This window comes from Bidens hawaiensis, unplaced genomic scaffold (assembly GCF_021521415.1).
Source record: "Bidens hawaiensis isolate Kalapana, Puna unplaced genomic scaffold, B.hawaiensis_p1.1 tig00008513_1, whole genome shotgun sequence".
NCBI classification, from domain to species: domain Eukaryota; kingdom Viridiplantae; phylum Streptophyta; class Magnoliopsida; order Asterales; family Asteraceae; genus Bidens; species Bidens hawaiensis.
The window spans coordinates 604,352-621,902 of NW_027491607.1; positions in this window are offsets into that span (position 1 = coordinate 604,352).

A 17,551-nucleotide genomic window follows, 5' to 3' on the forward strand; every position below is an offset into this window, starting at 1 on the left:
AGGTCACTAGTTCTCAAGAGTCGATGGAGTTTGATAGAGAGAGAGATGGTGGTCTGCAAGAGTTTGTGGAGTTTGAAAAAGTTGGAGATAAGAGGAATAAGATTGAAATGATGGTCGTATAGTGATGCAGTTTCTTGGAGGACCATGGAGTTTGACCGTGGTGGAGAAATCTCCACTCGGACTGTCGAGTAGTTCCCATAGGAGAGTGCCTTGAGTGAAAATTCAAGTGTAGAGTTTGTATATTTGTCCCATCTTTATTTTTGAGTCATGTCGAGTCACTAACGTAGATTTTTGTAGTTCTTCTTTGTTTTTGTTTTTAAGTTTTTGTAGGATTGAGAGAGCTAGAAAAATGACCCCAATGAAGTATAATGCAAAATTCAAGTGTGGGGATGGGCAAGCGACCTGTATACTTTTTATTATTTGCTGTTATTTATTCATGTTTTATATATTGGGTGGGTTGGTTGGTCTGGTGACATGTTTTTAATGTTGAATATCTATCGAGCTGACAAGATATATTTTTAGATATTGTTTGTCGAAATTTTTGCCGATTTCGTTTATGTGTGAGAGAAAGGGATGTTTGATTGATGCACACGTTTGGAGTTGGGGGGGGCAGCTTTGGAAGAAGACTTTGGCATCATATCGTCATGCGCATATTACCAGCTAAGTCTTTTCCATTATCTATCTTTTTTGTTTATTTTTTTTATTTTTGTTTTTGTTTTGTTTTTGTTTTTGTTTTTGGTTTTTAGGTTTTTAATTTTTTGTATTTCGATTTATTTTTATTTTTAGTCCTTATCCTTGCATTGAGGACAATGCAAAATTTAAGTGTGGGGATAGGACATTTGAGTCATAGTTAAATTAAAAAAAAAAAAAGAAAGTTTTGAAAAATGTCCCTTGATTTTATTTCTTTTTGCATTTAAATGGGAGATGAGTATACCTATCGGGAATCGGTTTTTCAAACTACTAATAATATGAGATAATATTAAAGAAGGCGTACTAAGCTTGGGATGTGTCGGTAGGCCCAACTAGTCTTGAAAGGTTTTCCATTGCATATTCTTAATAACCCTAATTAAATCTTAGATTTTGTGGGTTCTCATCCTAGGGGGGACAGTGAAGCTGAAATTTGATAAGGTATAGGGAGTATTACCATAAGCTGATTACCCTAAGGTGGTGAGAATTGAATGCACTTTAAAAATTAGCACGCCACTCCGTTTTATGAAAATAATTAAAGAGTGGTGGCGCCCCACAAATGTCCAATTTTTATACGACCCTAGTCTTTAGTTATATATTTTTAGGTTAAAGATGCCTAAGTGCACAAAAAAATAATAATAAATAAATAAATAAGTATTCCAAACGTTGATCTGAAAAAAAAAGTGAGAAAAATTATGCAATGAAAAATGCCAAAGAAGCATTCTCAAAAATAGAAAAAGAGGCCAAAGTGCACATAATAGACGAGACTGAGATTTACGTGTTACCAAGGGGATTGCGACTCTGAGGATACACTATTAGGGCTCGATAGTTTCTAGTCAATAAATATTTTCTTAGGGCATATATAAGAGAAAGTCCAATAATATTTATGGTATGCTCGTACGACCTCACTTGACCTATCATCCATTAATTCCATATAAATGCATTTTTTTTCTCACCATTAAGGGGTTATTATCTTACGGTGATATGTTGAACTAGTTTGCCTCAACTTGATTATTTTTAATTGTCTTTAATATGCTTGAGATATGGTAGGTGGATCTTAACTCTAAATGTGTGAGACCCATAAGTTTTTGATATCACATGAACTTAAATGCTTAATGTGCGTGGGAGCTTGATAGGCTGGTGGCTGGGTTTAAGTGGACAACAATATCGGCAATCGCGGTTTTTACGTTTATCTGAGCTTTAAAATAACCTAATATGTTTTTAAGATAGTATTTCTCCGATTCTGATCCCATTGCAATCAGACTTTTTCAAGGACGAAAAAGAGATAAGTGTGGGGATATTTGATATAATGCTAAATATATATAAATCCCTTGTATATTTTAATTAATATTTTATTAGTTTTTGTTCGGTTTTTATTAGAATTTGTATATTACTAACATATTTGAATTACGTAGGTTTCGGATGTTTATCGTGGTTAAAAAAAGCGAAAAATGAGCTAAAACATTGAACCGGAGCATCAGAATTGAGCCAGACCGCATCAGGAAACGAACCAGACCGGACCAGATCGGTCCCCTCTCTCATTTCTCCGGAGCGCCGCACGGTGGGGAGGCCAAAGCCCACCACGTGGCGAGTGGGCAATATTCCAGAAGATTCTATGAAATTTGGAGCCGAATTTGGAGTTTCTTGGAGCTTAGGATTGCAATATTTGACGGGTTTGAAGGCAAGGAATCAGCCGGTGAAGTGCCAATTGATCAAGAACGAAGACTACGGTTTTTATCACCTATTTTCTTCCGTTTACATTATTTTTCACCATGATTTCCTTTAAGTTTGTTTTGTTTGATTTTTTACTGATAGGCTAAACATTATAGACTGCCTAGGCTTATGATGGACCTACTTTGACGTTGTTTTTTGATTTGGGATTTATTTATCGTTATGGTTTTATGATTTAGTAAAAGGTTTAATTATATTAAATTGATGAGTATGGATATTTAGGGTTGTCTGATTAATTTTTATTATTCCATAGTTGCGTTGATTATTGTTTGTCATTATGATAGGTTGCTATTACGTCATCTACTTTGTGTTTTGACTATTTTATGATTGATTCGGGATTAGATCATAGGAATAATAATTATTAATTAAATAAACCTAAGTGTACATCTAACCTAAATCTGTAAAGTGCTAGGTTATTGATAGATCTTTATTATTTGATCTTGCTAGATTTAGTAATTCGTAAGGAGTCCGTCTATGTTTGATTATTTAATTATTGTCTATTGAATCAATTAAATATATTAAACTGCTTTTGATTTCCGCGCTGTAAGGTAGGATTTCGTATAAAGGAACTAAGTCATAAATAATTAGGTGACCGTAAGGAAACTTGATTTTTAATACTGGTGTGCGTTAAAACTTATTAGAAACCCATAGGTGTCTCTTGAGAAGGGTCAGGGGTGCTGCTCGGGTTTTCTCTTATGTGTCTATTTTATGATCCCAGTCCATGATTAAATATTTTCCCAATTAATTAACAACTGAAATTTAGGAGGATTCTAGCCTAGGTAGTTATCTCATCATCATCTGAATTAAGTCCAAATTCTAAGTTTAGTCGTCTTTAGTTTTCTTAATTAGTTTAAATTAGTTTAAAATTAGTTTATTAGTAAAACCCCCCTTAAACAAATAATAAATAAATAGTCGTGTCTGTAGTTAAGTCTAATTTAGCTAGTTTACGTAATTAAAAGAGTCTAATGGGTTCGATATCCGGACTTACTTAGTTGTACTAGAGTCGACCGGTTCAATTGCCGGTTAGTAGTTTAGTTAAGTTTAAGAGTCTAGAATTTATTACTTAGTGTCTAGATTAGCGTGTTTTTATATAACTACTTTTAGCACATCAATACTCAAACGGGCAAATATGTTAAATTGTAATCCTGCTATACACCGGTTGACACTACCGGTAAGTTAGGTGCTAATGCAGGTGCGTTAATCGACGACCCCACCATATGCTGGTAATTGGCGGGTGGGTGCGCTTCATTACTTGACATGTTTCACGCCCAGACATTTTTTATACCGTACAGCAAGTATGCATCCACATGCATACTCCGTTCACCGGACGTCTGAATGCCATCTGACGAATCTTACGCTATATAAAAGGAACCGTATCCAAGGGTTTATACATACGTCAGGGCCAATCTCCTCGCTTGTCTCATACACAGACGCAGATTGGGCATGTTGTCCGGACACGCGCCGGTCAACCTCCTAGTATTGCGTGTATATAGGTGACAATCTCATCTCATGGTCCTACAAACGGCAATCAATTATCTCTCGGTCAAGTGCCGAAGCTGAATATTGTGGGGTCGCTAATGTCGTGGCAGAGCTCTGTTGGATTCTTAACCTTTTATTAGAGCTTGGTTGTCCACCGTCTCGTGCCTCCTTGGTTTATTGTGATAATGTGAGTGCCATCTACCTATCAAGTAATCCCGTTCAGCATCAACGCAGAAAAACATATTGAGGTCAATATCCATTTTGTTTAGGAAAAAGTGCAAAGAGGTCAAGTACATGTACTCCATGTCCCGTCTCGTTATCAGTTTGCTGACATTTTTACTAAAGGGTTACCTCTTTCACTGTTTGTAGACTTTCGAGCCAGTCTAAGCATCCGAGATCCTCCGGCTTAGACTGCAGGGGTATATTAGAATATATAAAAATGGATGATTGTAAATGATCCAGTTGCTATGTTTAGGCCCTATAATCGTAGCTTAATTATTGTACGTAATATTGTATTTATAGTGGATACAATTATGAGAATGGGCAAGCTTTCAAACAATATTACCTTCTATCAGAAACGCATTGAAATATTCACACAAGTAATGCCTTTCGAGTACAAATCCGAAGGTCAGGCTCTTGATCACAATCCAAGTGCTCTCCCTCTCCCTCTATTCTCTCTCTCTCTCTCTCTCTCACACACACACACACACACCCCGAAAATACATACTTTGTCGAGTTATCATATTACATCATTGCTCTTCTAACATCATTAAGTTCCTCAAATAATATAAATAATTATACTCTTTGTTTATACTGATAATATTCAGGATGTTACATAACCTCTTTTTATATATTTATTATAAAATTCCTCACACTCTGTTTTTATCCATCTATCCGTTATGATTAATTGCACAAGGTATAAAGATGTATCCGCTTATATATGATATATGATCTGAATGTTCGTTCCGTGGAATTCCTTACTTGATTACTTAGCTAGGGTATAATCTCCCTGTTCATTAACCTTTTATATGTTTGTGTGTGTACAATAAATAGACTTGGTTAACTAGTTGCTTGATAGAAATTAGGGTACGTTTTTTTTGGACTTCATCTATTAATTTATTATTCTTTGCATGATCATTAATTTAGTTTACGTGATTATATAGGTTATTTTATCTCTAATAAGTTTTGCATTGTATTTTCTTATATGTAATTTATATTGTCTTGGACTTCTGATTAGCCTTCAAACTCTTCTTAGTGTTCTGACTTCTGTTCAAAGCTGACATCTGGATCGATCCTAGAATTAGTCAAGCATCTGGCTAATAGTTAATGTATGTCAACACAATTTACACATCTCTAACTTTAAATTGCAGCCCTTGGTACAACCTTTCACTTCAATAATTTGTAAAAAATGCTACTTTATTAGTCTTAACCTGGTGAGTTGCCTAATATTATTAAATATTGAATTCACGTATTATATGTTACAATATTTGTGTCATTCCCTTCTATCCATTCAGTGAAAATTCGCTCAACCGCATTGTTTCTTTCATGGTAGGTATCCAAGGCAATCACGAGAATGTGTGAAGAGTGCTAATAGACATGCTAGACGAGAGAAAAATTAATAAAAACGTTAGTTTTTATTTATAAGCATTATAATGGTTTTGATTATGAAATTATGTACACTTGAACTTAAATTATCACCAAATATCAACTCTGATTTTTGTTTCATGTGACACGTTAGCCTTAAACCAGGCAGGGTGTAACACTAAACTTGCCACTTTATTAATTTTTTCTAATTATAAAATTAATTAATGTTTGGAAGCCAAAAGGATTCTAATTATTGATAAAAGAAACAAAGAATTGTTTCAAGTTGTCTATGAATTCAATCTCACAATTGAATAAAAAAAAAATCTTAAGGGCTACTTGGGGCCTCTTCAATAGTAAGTGTTGAATCATTTAAAAGTCTTAACGGTTAAGAGACTCTGAGAGAGTAAGTGTTGTCAGTGCTAAGTACGCTGATGTGGTGGTAAATGGTGGTGGATGAGGTGGTGGTGGGTCGAGGATGTGATGCATAAGTGGCAAACATATGGTTATGAACACATGTGAATGGACAAATGTGTAAAATTTTCGTTCACCGTCATTTTGTAGCTTGAGGGTTAAGACATTTGCTGAACAATTCAGAGGTATCATTCAAGAGAACCAAAACACACTTAATTTTGATCACTCAGAGGTAGCCTTTTAATGAAATCATTAATATGCTACCGAATAGCGTCTTAGTTGAACAATATGAATGGCTGGGTGTTTTACTTAAATTGATACCTCCATCATCCAACATGCATGCTAAGATAATAATGGTTCAAGCATAGAGTAGTTACTAGACTATAATTAAAGTCACTAGGATATATGGCTTATCGCTAAGAAGTGTGAAAACACTGTTTGTGATCATCTCGATCATACATGTATATGATGGTGAATTTTGACTGTCTAGATTCAAAGAGTTTGATATGACTAAACTTGGTGTAATGATAAGATAATAGGTTAAACGTGTTTGGGTTATCTATTAATGTTTGTTAGATAAAGATAGTGTATTTTAATTTGTATTTGAAATTTGAATTCAAGTGAATCTAGGAGTTAGCTAGTCATTATAAATACTCGATCATGTAATCAGTTTTTAAATTGAGATTTTCTGATTACCGATTCATAACTTGAATTGGTATTAGAGCCTGTGGTCTGGTCAAGTCCTGCAACCATGTAGAGTCGAATAGGAGACGTCCAAGTCAACAAAAGGAAGTTGGTAGCGTGATCAATCAACGGTCACAATCTAGATCAAGAACCACCAACGCTAGAGTCGTTTAATCAGAAGTATAGATGGAAAAATAAGTCCGACATGTTTGAGACAAGTTCATCAGTGGTGCGTAGGAAGGTGCAACCGACCCTATAAAACTCGATGCTGAATTCGTATAATTATACTGTGTGGTCAATGAAGATTAAAGCAATCTTTGGCGTACATGGGTCTGGATGTGATCGATCTAGGATCTGTAGATGCTAGAAAGAATAGTCTAGCCATAGCCTTATTATTTCAAGCAATTCCTGAAGATCAGGTATTACAAGTCGATAATATGTCAAGTGCAAAGGAAATGTGGGTGGCGCTCAAGACTCGTCACATGGAGGCTGATTGAGAAGGGAAGACACATTACAAATGCTAACTTGAGAGCTTGACAACATGAGAATGAAGGAGATGGAAACAATTGATGAATACTCAAACAAATTGTCAGGTATTGCATCTAAATTAGTATCACTTGGAGAAATTGTTGAAGAGACGAAGTTTGTCAAGAAGTTTCTAACGAGCCTTCCCCAAGGTTCATCCATATCATTACCTCAATTGAACAAATAGTTAATTTAAAGGAAGTCGCCTATGAAGATGTTGTTGGTAAGTTAAAGGGCGTACAAGGAACGAAACAGGAATGAAGAGCTACATAGTGACAATCAACGTAAGCTCTACTGATTCCAACAACAAACGGGGTCGAGGTTGAGGATGAAAATTATGGGAACCTGGGTCATGGGAGAGGTAATAAGTAAGACCAAGAAAAGGCAACTTATGAAGGAAGCTCGAGTTCAGGGGTTGAGAAACAGAAAAAAGACTGATCTAAAGTGCAATGTTATATGTGTGATAAGCTCGAATTTTTTGCTTTAATGTGCTCGGAATGAAACCGCCAAAACAGTAAAAAAAATGTAATTAAAATTGAAAAGGCGAAAGGGTTCATTTATATGCACGAGACAATTTATCTCAAGGAAGAAAATCTAAGACCAAATGGTTTGAAGTCGATTGTGTGACGGGAGACATTTGGTACATAGATAACGGAGCAACTAATCACATGACGGGAAATCAGGGTTATTTCTCGGAGTTGAATGAAAAAGTAACCGTAAGGTGAGGTTTGAAGACGGTTCATGCATGTGTGGAGATCAAAGGAAAAGGATCAGTTCTCTTCCAGGGGAGGAAAGGTGAGCAACGCGTATTGATTGAAACATATTGAATTCTAAATCTGAAGAGTAATATAATCAGTTTAGGACAAGCCACCGAGTTAGGGTGTGATGTCTGGATGAAAAACGAGATACTAACCATGCATGAAGGTGAGGGAAATCTGTTGATGTCGGTGACCCGGTCGAGTAATCGACTTTATAAAGTGAAATTTAAAATTGTCAGCCCAGTTTGTGTAAAAATCGTGATCGAGAAGGACACATGGAAGTGGGCATTCCAGACGTGGCCACGTCAGGATTGAGAAGATGAAGCTTATAGGAAAGAAGGAGATAGTTCATTGTTTACCTATTATTGACCATGATGAAAAGATATGTGAGTCAGTTTTGGTGGGAAAGTAAAGAAGACATGCCTTCCTAGGTGAATCAAGTTACAGAGCTACGCGAGTTCTTGAGCTTCGACAAAGTAATTTATGTGGACCAATAACACCACAAACCATTGAAGGAAACAATTATATTTTTGTCATTAAAACTCTCCGAACCGGTAGGGGAGGTGAGTTTACATCGAATGAATTTTGGAGGTTTTGCGAAGAAAGTGGTGTGAACCAGCATCTTGTTGCACCATATACGCCACCACAGAATGGTGTAGTGGAATGTCAGAATCAAACGCTAATGGAGATGACCCAAAGTATTATAAAGGCGTTACAAGTTCCAAACTATTTATGAGGGAAGCAGTCCGCCATGAAGCATACTTAATTAATTGGGTTAGGCCCGAGCAATTCTTAACCAAACACCTTATGAAAAATTCAAAGGTAGGAAACCAAGTGTAATACACAAAAGGGTATTCGAGTGTATGGCCTGGCCTATGTTAAAATCGAAGTGCAAAATGTGAAGAAGTTAGATGACAAGTCGATACCGCTTGTACACCTCAGAACTGAACTGGTTGCAAAAAGCCTACTGGTTATACAATCCGAGGACACAAAAAATTCACGTGATTCCAGACATGGTATTTTACGAAGGTGTCGTGTGGAATTGGGAAAAGTTGTGTGAAAGAGATGATAGGCAGCCGGGTATGTTCACGAAAATATCAAGAAATACAACTTTATACCGGTTTTGGAGCAATGAATATAGGTGGGAATGAGTCGTACATTAATAATAATGGGTCTTTTGATTTTAGAAGCCTAAGTTCAAACAACAACAGTCCATCATCAACAGCACATTCAACACCAGTTAGCAGCAAGTTAACAACAGTGAGTTTTGGGTCAGTTTCTTGTTTGGGCCCGCAATCACCTACTCCACCAGAATCAGCCCAACAAACATAACCTGTAACAGGTTTGAGACGGTCAAATCGAACCCATGTTTGCCAAGATGGTTAGATGACTATGTTCTAGATGCTGACTTCTATTATGACGAGTTATGGCTCTTGACCGATGAAGAACCTAATTGTTACGAAGATGCAAAGTCAAATAGCGAATGGGTAAAACCAATGAAGGCTGAAATTGATTCGATAATGAAGAACGATACTTGGAGGCTAGCGAGCCACCAAGGGGTGTAATGGTTATTAGATTTAAATGGGTATTCAAAGTGAAGAGAAACGCAAACGGTACGATAAACAAACATAAGGCACTGTTGGTGGAAAAAGCGTATGTTCAACAACCGGGGATCGATTTTGATGAAGTCTATTCCCCAGTTGCTCGTATCGAGGTCATTCGTGTCAAACCCCAACTTAGGGCCTAGGATTGTGATCAATAATTGTTACCCGTTTTGTAAATATATCATAGGTTAAGGTTGTAAAGCAGAAGTCTTGATTAAAATATTATTATATTTCAAAAGTCGTGAATTAAACTCCCGTTAGCTAGTACAACAGTGTTTAAATTAGAAAACCATAGTTTACATTACTTAAAAAACAAAAACTTCATCTGAGCCATTAGTTCGTCGAATGGCTATCTATTATCTCCAAACACTTATTCCTGATTACCTGTAAAGCAATTTATAAAATACATCAACAACACATGTTGTGTTGCTGGTGAACACGTTGACATAAAATATTTTATATACCTAATTATCCCCTCGGATATCTTATTACCCCGCCCATCATGGCATAGGAAATAACTCAAATATTACTTAGATCCGGCCCAACGTAGCGGAGGAATAACCAAGCGTGGTGCGGTGTCCCCCTCCCCATCTACCCACCTATGAAAGGATCCAGAAAAACGTATACGATAGCCTAAGTGCCAGAGATCAGTAGATCACCTTTGTTTATAAAGTTTTAGAGATACTTAATCTCATGTAACATTTGTAAGACTCATTTAAAGAGCTATAAAAGTTTGAGCGTATTCACGCTTCAAAGAGTTTAGACGTATTCATCTTTATTATGGTCAGTGTGTCTCACTAATTTAAGCTTGCTTGTTATCTCAGACCTATCGTACGAGAATAACCTTTTATAAATAATTAGATCATCGATCTAGCTGTAGACCTTTAGTCTATTTGCATAACCTTTATCTTGATGTTATTTCTTTATAAAATATATGGACCTTTAGTCCCTTTTTGGTTTATCATTCATATCCTATGTTTCATTTTCACGAAGAAACATATATACCAGGTTTTTTCTTCATTAAGAAATGTTATAAAAACTTTATATTTTTATAAAGAAATAATATATTAACTATACTCTTAACTTATGAAAACTATATGTGCAACATCCCAAGTTTTCGAAACCCTAAAATTTAATGTCTTTAGTTATAAAATTTCGCAAGCGTAACCTAGATTAATTGAAACCTATATTGGGTTTAAGTTTGGATATATAATGATAATTAGTAAAGTTAAGGGTTGTTTTGATCATTTAAAGTTTAAAAATAAGTTGTAAACTATTTAAAAGTTAGTGGTGGAATATGTAAAATAGTTTTAAATCACAATCACTTCCATGCACAACCCGTCGGATTTCCGTTTCCTTGACCGTGATCTCCGGCAAGTTGTTAAAACCAAAATTTACATCGAATCAATTATTTAGAAACTTGCCAAATAATTAGCCGAGAAGTTATGTGACCTAGTAACGCGTTACAAGCTGTCAAATCTTTCCTTTACGGATTCAAATCCTACACAAAAACATTGTTTGCCTATTTAAACATGCAGTTCTAGTCGTTGTAACCAGTGGCGGATCTAGACATCAATTTTAGGGGTAACGTTCAAAAAAAATTTTTACCGTATTTCACACAATGTAAACCAGGGCCATCACCGAGAATCGTGAAAAAATTTTAGGCCGAAGGCAAAAAAAAATGGCCTTTAAATTAGTTGAGTTATTGGGTTTAAATATTAAAAATACATATTTTTTATAATATATATATATATATATATATATATATATATATATATATATAGGATTAGTATCATTTGAGAACTCTTAAATTATTTAAGAACTTGAAGAAACTCTTAATAACTAACGTTTTTTATAAAAAATTTTGTATGTTGATATTATTTAAGTTTAGTTTTATCAGTTTTGACATCTATATTTACGATTACAATTATGAAAATTAGTTTTTTTTACGCATATCTATGTTTTGTTACACATATGTAAATTTTTATCACATAAATTTTACACATGTGTAACTTGTGATTTATATATGTAATCAAAATTTTTTTTATAAATATGATAAAACAAGTCTCAAATAATGTTAATATATAAAAAAAAGTTAAAAAAAATATTTGGTTTTTAAGAGTTTCTAAAAGTTCTTAACTTTTTTTGAGTTCTCAAATGAAACTAACCATATATATATATATATATATATATATATATATATATATATATATATATATATGTATACATATATATATATATATATATATATGTATACATATATATATATATATATAACAAAAAGAATAAAAATTCAGGTATATCGGGTGTCGGGCCGGGATCGGTCGACCACCCGGCCCTGCCTTATAGCCGCCCTTGATGTATATAAACATGATAATAAATAAATTTAAATACACCGGGTGCAAATTTCTCATATTCGGTTTTTGAAAGTGTGAACTCGAGACATCACACCCTCTTCTTTTACTTTATTAAACGTTTCTCTTTCGACTGCACAAATTAAATCATTGTTCAAATACTCATCACCCATTCAGTTGCACAAATCCGTTTTAATAAGCTTCATTTTAGAAAAACATCTTTCAACGATTGCGGTTGCAACCAGTAAAACCAAGGCTAGTTTCAATATTCGATAAACCAAAGGAAAAGTGGTGTGCTTTCCCGTTTCCACCATTACACGAGCAAAGTCACACATTACACCCATTTTGCAATTTATCATCATCCTTTAAAGTGTGATAAAAAGTCGTAAGATCATCACTCGAATTACACCATCTTTCTTCATTACTAAAATCATTTGGACGCATCTCATAAAATGACACTATCTTATATCAAACTTAGTAAATGAACTATAAAGATTTAAACTAGACATATTTTCTAACAAACTAGTTGAGACCTCACTGTATCTATTTTCATGTTCTTGAATTTGCATATCCAAAACCATATTAAAAAACTTCACCCTCAAAATGGTGTCAAGTGATGGTGTCTAGTGCAACGATGTTTGATGTCTGGCTAGTTTCCAATTTCCAAACAACGAGTATAACTTTTGAAAATGGTTAATGGGTTTTAATTGGTTTGGGCGTTAAACTTTGGTCGAGCTTTTCTTTGGTTGAACTTTTAAATTGGTTGAGCTTTAAACAAATAGGGGTAACGTCATATTTTTTCAGGGGTAACGAAATACGAAAACATGTCTAAAAAAATAATTTTTTACACTATCGATGAAAAGTTGAGGGATAGCGGAGGCTACCCCTAATGAATAGCTAGGTCCGCCCCTGGTTGTAACACTTGCGATCTCATTCCCTCACTCAAAATCTGCCTCTTCTTTGTAAATGTTTACCGCCTCGTTGCCCCGTTGTCTCCGTCGAGTTCCGCCGGTCATTGATTCGAGCATCAACTAAGGTAAGCAAATACAGTAGTCGATTCGTTTACCACTTCCTAATAGAAGTCCTATGATTTCGTTCACAAACTGTAATCTCTGAGCAAAATTTGAGAACAGATTATGGGTGGTTCTAGGGTGCATTTGAGAAGTAGATGAGCTAAAATAATGGGTTATTAAAATATTTGTTTGTGTTTTGCAAACAAAATCTTTGTCAAAATATTGGTTAATCTTATGGCTCTTAATTACTCTGTTGTCATGGGTTCAAATCCATGGCTCCATTATTAAAGTTTCCCAAGTTTTATGAATATTATGAATTTGTTACGTATAGATGAAACATTTTCTTTTAAACCAAAACAATTAGTTAAAAAAAAAGCGTTGTGTTTCATGCCACTCGTTTACAACGAAGATGAGGTTTCCTTATTTTAAACTTTTATTCAATAAAAATCCCAAAAGCTATGTTTGTTATTTAATAAACTTTTACAAAAGCTATGTTTGTTATTTTGGGATATCATATTAACAACTGATAATCGGAAACCGTGTAACATAGTTTACTGATTAACAATGTTGTTCATTCGCTCACCAAAGAAACCTAAACGTCTAAAACGCAATAATAATTGTAGGTTTCCCTCAACATTTACTATTCGCTCAAGGATTTCCACTTTAGTTATTGCTTTTCGTCATTCAGGTTTGGACCTCTTAACAACCTATGTATACAGATTTGGTTTCCATTACTTCGTAATAGGGAATTTCAATTCGTTATTTAAATTGCTTATGAGAACAAAGTGTATTTATTGTATATATATATAGTTATATATAGATATGTTGAATTATTGACTCATTGAACAATTTATTGCGACGCGCCAAAAGGTGACGCGCTGAAAAAGTGATTGCGACGCATCGAAAGGTGACACACTGAAATACTGTATGTGACCACGTGACCAAGTGAATGTGTTTAATTTTACCAAGTGAATGTGACCAATTGAATGTGAATTATTGAATGTGTATGTATATTTAGTGATTGATAGCTATTGAATAGGACATTGCATTATCATTATAGTTGTTGTTCCACTAAGTAAATTTTACTCAGGCGTGGATAATTCTTTTATATGTATGTCATGTAACAGGGCTAAATAATTCTTTTATATGTATGTCATGTAGCAGGGCTATCTGGAATGATCTGATCGAGGGTTCAAGGGAAAAACTTAAGGATCAAGAGTTACATAAAAAAATAATTAAATGATATTTATACTAAATTTTTGGTATTTCTTTTAAAATGTATTGTTTTATCATTAATGAAAATGGTGCATTAATTCTGACCTATTGTAAAGGTGACACGCCAGCCCTAGATCGGGCTGGGTTTTACAATATGCTTATTATCTAATCAAGGTATGGGTTATAACCCCGACTAGAGTCTAAGTCAAATATAATAAAAAAATCGAGCAGAACCCTACCATGTATGGATACTTTCTAAAATCGCCTAGGCTTTATGTGGGCAGCACTCCTACTCGGTGTTGGGTATTTGGAGGGAATGAAGTGTCATATCCTCTCCCGCTTGCACGTACTTCGAGAAAATGAGCTAGTCGGATCATCGGGATGTGGCACGTACTTCTAGGACGAGTGTGCGTATAATAAAGTGTGTTTGGGATGCCTTGAAGGCTTGAAGCAGAGCCCGATCACCCTATCTATAGGGCCAGTTTTCCGACCCATCGCGTATCGCGATGAAGCACAAAACACTTCATTGCGTAGTGTGATGGACTTTTTACACCGCCTCGGAATATTATATTCCGCCGCGTATCGGGACGGAAGCTTGGGTTGGCTGTTGCGTATCGCGACGCCGCCACTAGGGTTGCGTCGTCAACATGTAGACTTGCCACGTGTCACCACGTGGTGACATATGGCCTATCACGTGTTGCCACGTGTCGCGATGAACCAAGGCGGTCGCGTAGCGCGACACCGTCTTTTCTGAGATATTGTGAGATACCCATCGCGTATCGTGATGGGTTGATTCCTGATCCATTGCATAGCGCGATGGGTCTTGAAATTCAGAATTTTCATTTCAATTCCTTTGACTCTTGAAGTTTACATTTTTTTTCCTGAAAATTTAGAGATGTTACAATTCGCTTGCTAACTGCTTTAGCCACAGGAAATAAATGGGAAATCCGTCATTTGGATGTGAAAACTGCCTTCTTGCATAATGTTCTAAAAAATGACGTTTATGTTAATCAACAAAAGGGGTTCGAAAAACGAGGCAGAGAGCATAAGGTTTATAAATTGTCTAAAGAATTATACGGGATTAGACAGGCGCCAAGAGCAAGGAACACCAAGCTAGATTAGATCTTAAAATTGATAAAAGTATATTCGGTGCTCAAATGAACAGTGGGTGTGTCGAAAGATGTACGGGTGGTAAGAAATTATTGATTGTTGTCGTTTACATTGATGATCTGTTTGTTACAGGGAAGAGCCTGAATATTCTTTCTGAGTTCAAGAAGCGGATGACGTCTAAGTTCGAGATGTCAGATCTCGGAAAATTATCATATTATCTTGGATTGAGGTATAAAAGGAAGTGTGCTATTAAAATAATACAAGAGGCGTATGCAAATAAAGTATTGGTTCGAACAGGCATGGAACCAAGTAATCCGACTCATGTTCCTATGGAGTCGGGTATGGCGTTTTCAAAGGCCGAAGAAGAGACCGAAGTTGATCCAACGAAGTATTGAAAGGTGGTGGGCTGTTTGAGATATTTGCTTCACACCCAACCTGATTTAGCTTATTCAGTCAGGGTGGTGAGTCAGTATATACAAAGTCCTCGTGAGTCTCATGGGTTGACTATTAAACAGATTCTTCGGTATGTGAAACGCACTACGGGGTTTGGAATTGAATATGAACAAGGAGGTACAATGAGATTAATCGGTTTTTGTGATAGCAGTCATAACATCGGTCCTGAATTTCTTTCATGATGATGGTCGGAGTACTGCTGGTCATATTTTGTATTAAGGAAATAATCTGGTTTCTTGGTGCTCCCAGAAAGAAGAAACTGTGGCACTATCATCTTGTGAGGTTGAGTATATGGCCGCCACTGTGCTGTGTATCAAGCAATCTTGCTACGAGATGTATTAGGTGAGTTTTGGGGGGAATCGCCTCAGAAGGTCATTATAATACCTCGGCTATTGTATTAGTAAAGAATCCGATATTCCATAAGAGAACCAAGCATATAACGTCACGATATCAGTTTATTCGTGAATGTTATGAGGCAGAACAAGTCAATGTTGTTCATGTAAGTGGATTTTCTGATTAATAAAAGTATTTGCAAGTTTTGCAATTTGTGTTCGTGTTTTACTTTATCATTACCAATTCATAGCTTGACTTTATTGTTTATTTTTCCTAGTCTGCTTGGTGCAGGTGAATTCCTTAATAAAAACCCAAATGCCATTGATAGTCAATCTATAATGATTAATTACCACATGTCCAACAGGCTTCGTTTATTTTTCTACTCGAATTCATATGAGTTGGTCCAACAAAACAAAGATTCTGTTTGCATGTAGGAAGCATTAGCAGCAACAAAAGTCAACCAACCAACTTTGTTCAAATATAGACGGGTTATCCGCTTCCATATATATTATGTACTTATAGATTGCCGATCTTCGATAAATCCTAACGCAAACTAAATGTTAAAATTTTAATCCAAGAAAAAAATTTGAATTTCCTTTAGTTTCAGCTACATTCCATTAAATGTTTCGGTTATACATACCCCATAGTTCAGAATATACACTATGTATGGTTCAAAATTTGAGAATGATATAGTCAACTAAATGAATCGGCCGGTCGTTTCATACTGTTGGAAGAAACTATCGACACTAGAAGGGTCGCGCCGGCACTTGTGGTACTTCATGAGTTTGGGTGGACAAATTGCGACACTTCCTGGTGTCTAGCGACACTTCACGGTTCTTCAGCAGACGCGGCCGCTTGGAGAACAAGGCTCATGGAACTATAAATAGTGTGTTAGGGCCTATACCCCCGGTGGAGTTCACCCGGGGTGGATTACAAAATTTATGTTCGGGTTTTAATGAAAATCATAGCTTTCAATCTTCTATTGTCTATCTTATTGTTTTTTGATTGTTTGCTTGGCTCACAACCAACCGTCTCTACCATTTCTATAAAAAACGAGCTTGAAATTAAGATCTTGAGGACTATCCCACTATATGTTATGAAATCCTCTTTCATGAAACTCGTAATGCACTTCAAAAAATCGAGTTTTATTTAAACAGTTACCGAACACACGCTTTGAGAATCTTAAACCATAACATGCGAGTAGAGGTGCACAAACCGGTTTTTTTAAAAAAACCGGTTCGGTTATTAACCGGACCGGTTTTTTTTGGCCCGGAAAAAAACCGATTCGGTTAATAACCGGACCGGTTAATAACCGGTTTTTTTCTGTCAAAACCCTAACCGGTCTAACCGGTTAGGACCGGTTTAGAAACCGGTTAGAACCGGTTAATAAACCGGTTTTTTTATTAACCGGTTTTTTTTATTAACCGGTTTTTTTTTTTTTTTTTTTTTTAAATTTCGCGGTTTCAAATACGAATATTTGTTTTTTATATTTTGTACTTAATGAAGACCATTATTTTTTCACAGTATAAACAAACCGGTAACTACAAGGCAAACCGGTAACTACAAGGCAAAACGGACTGACCGAAGCCATTCTTTGCTTTCGTTGTTAG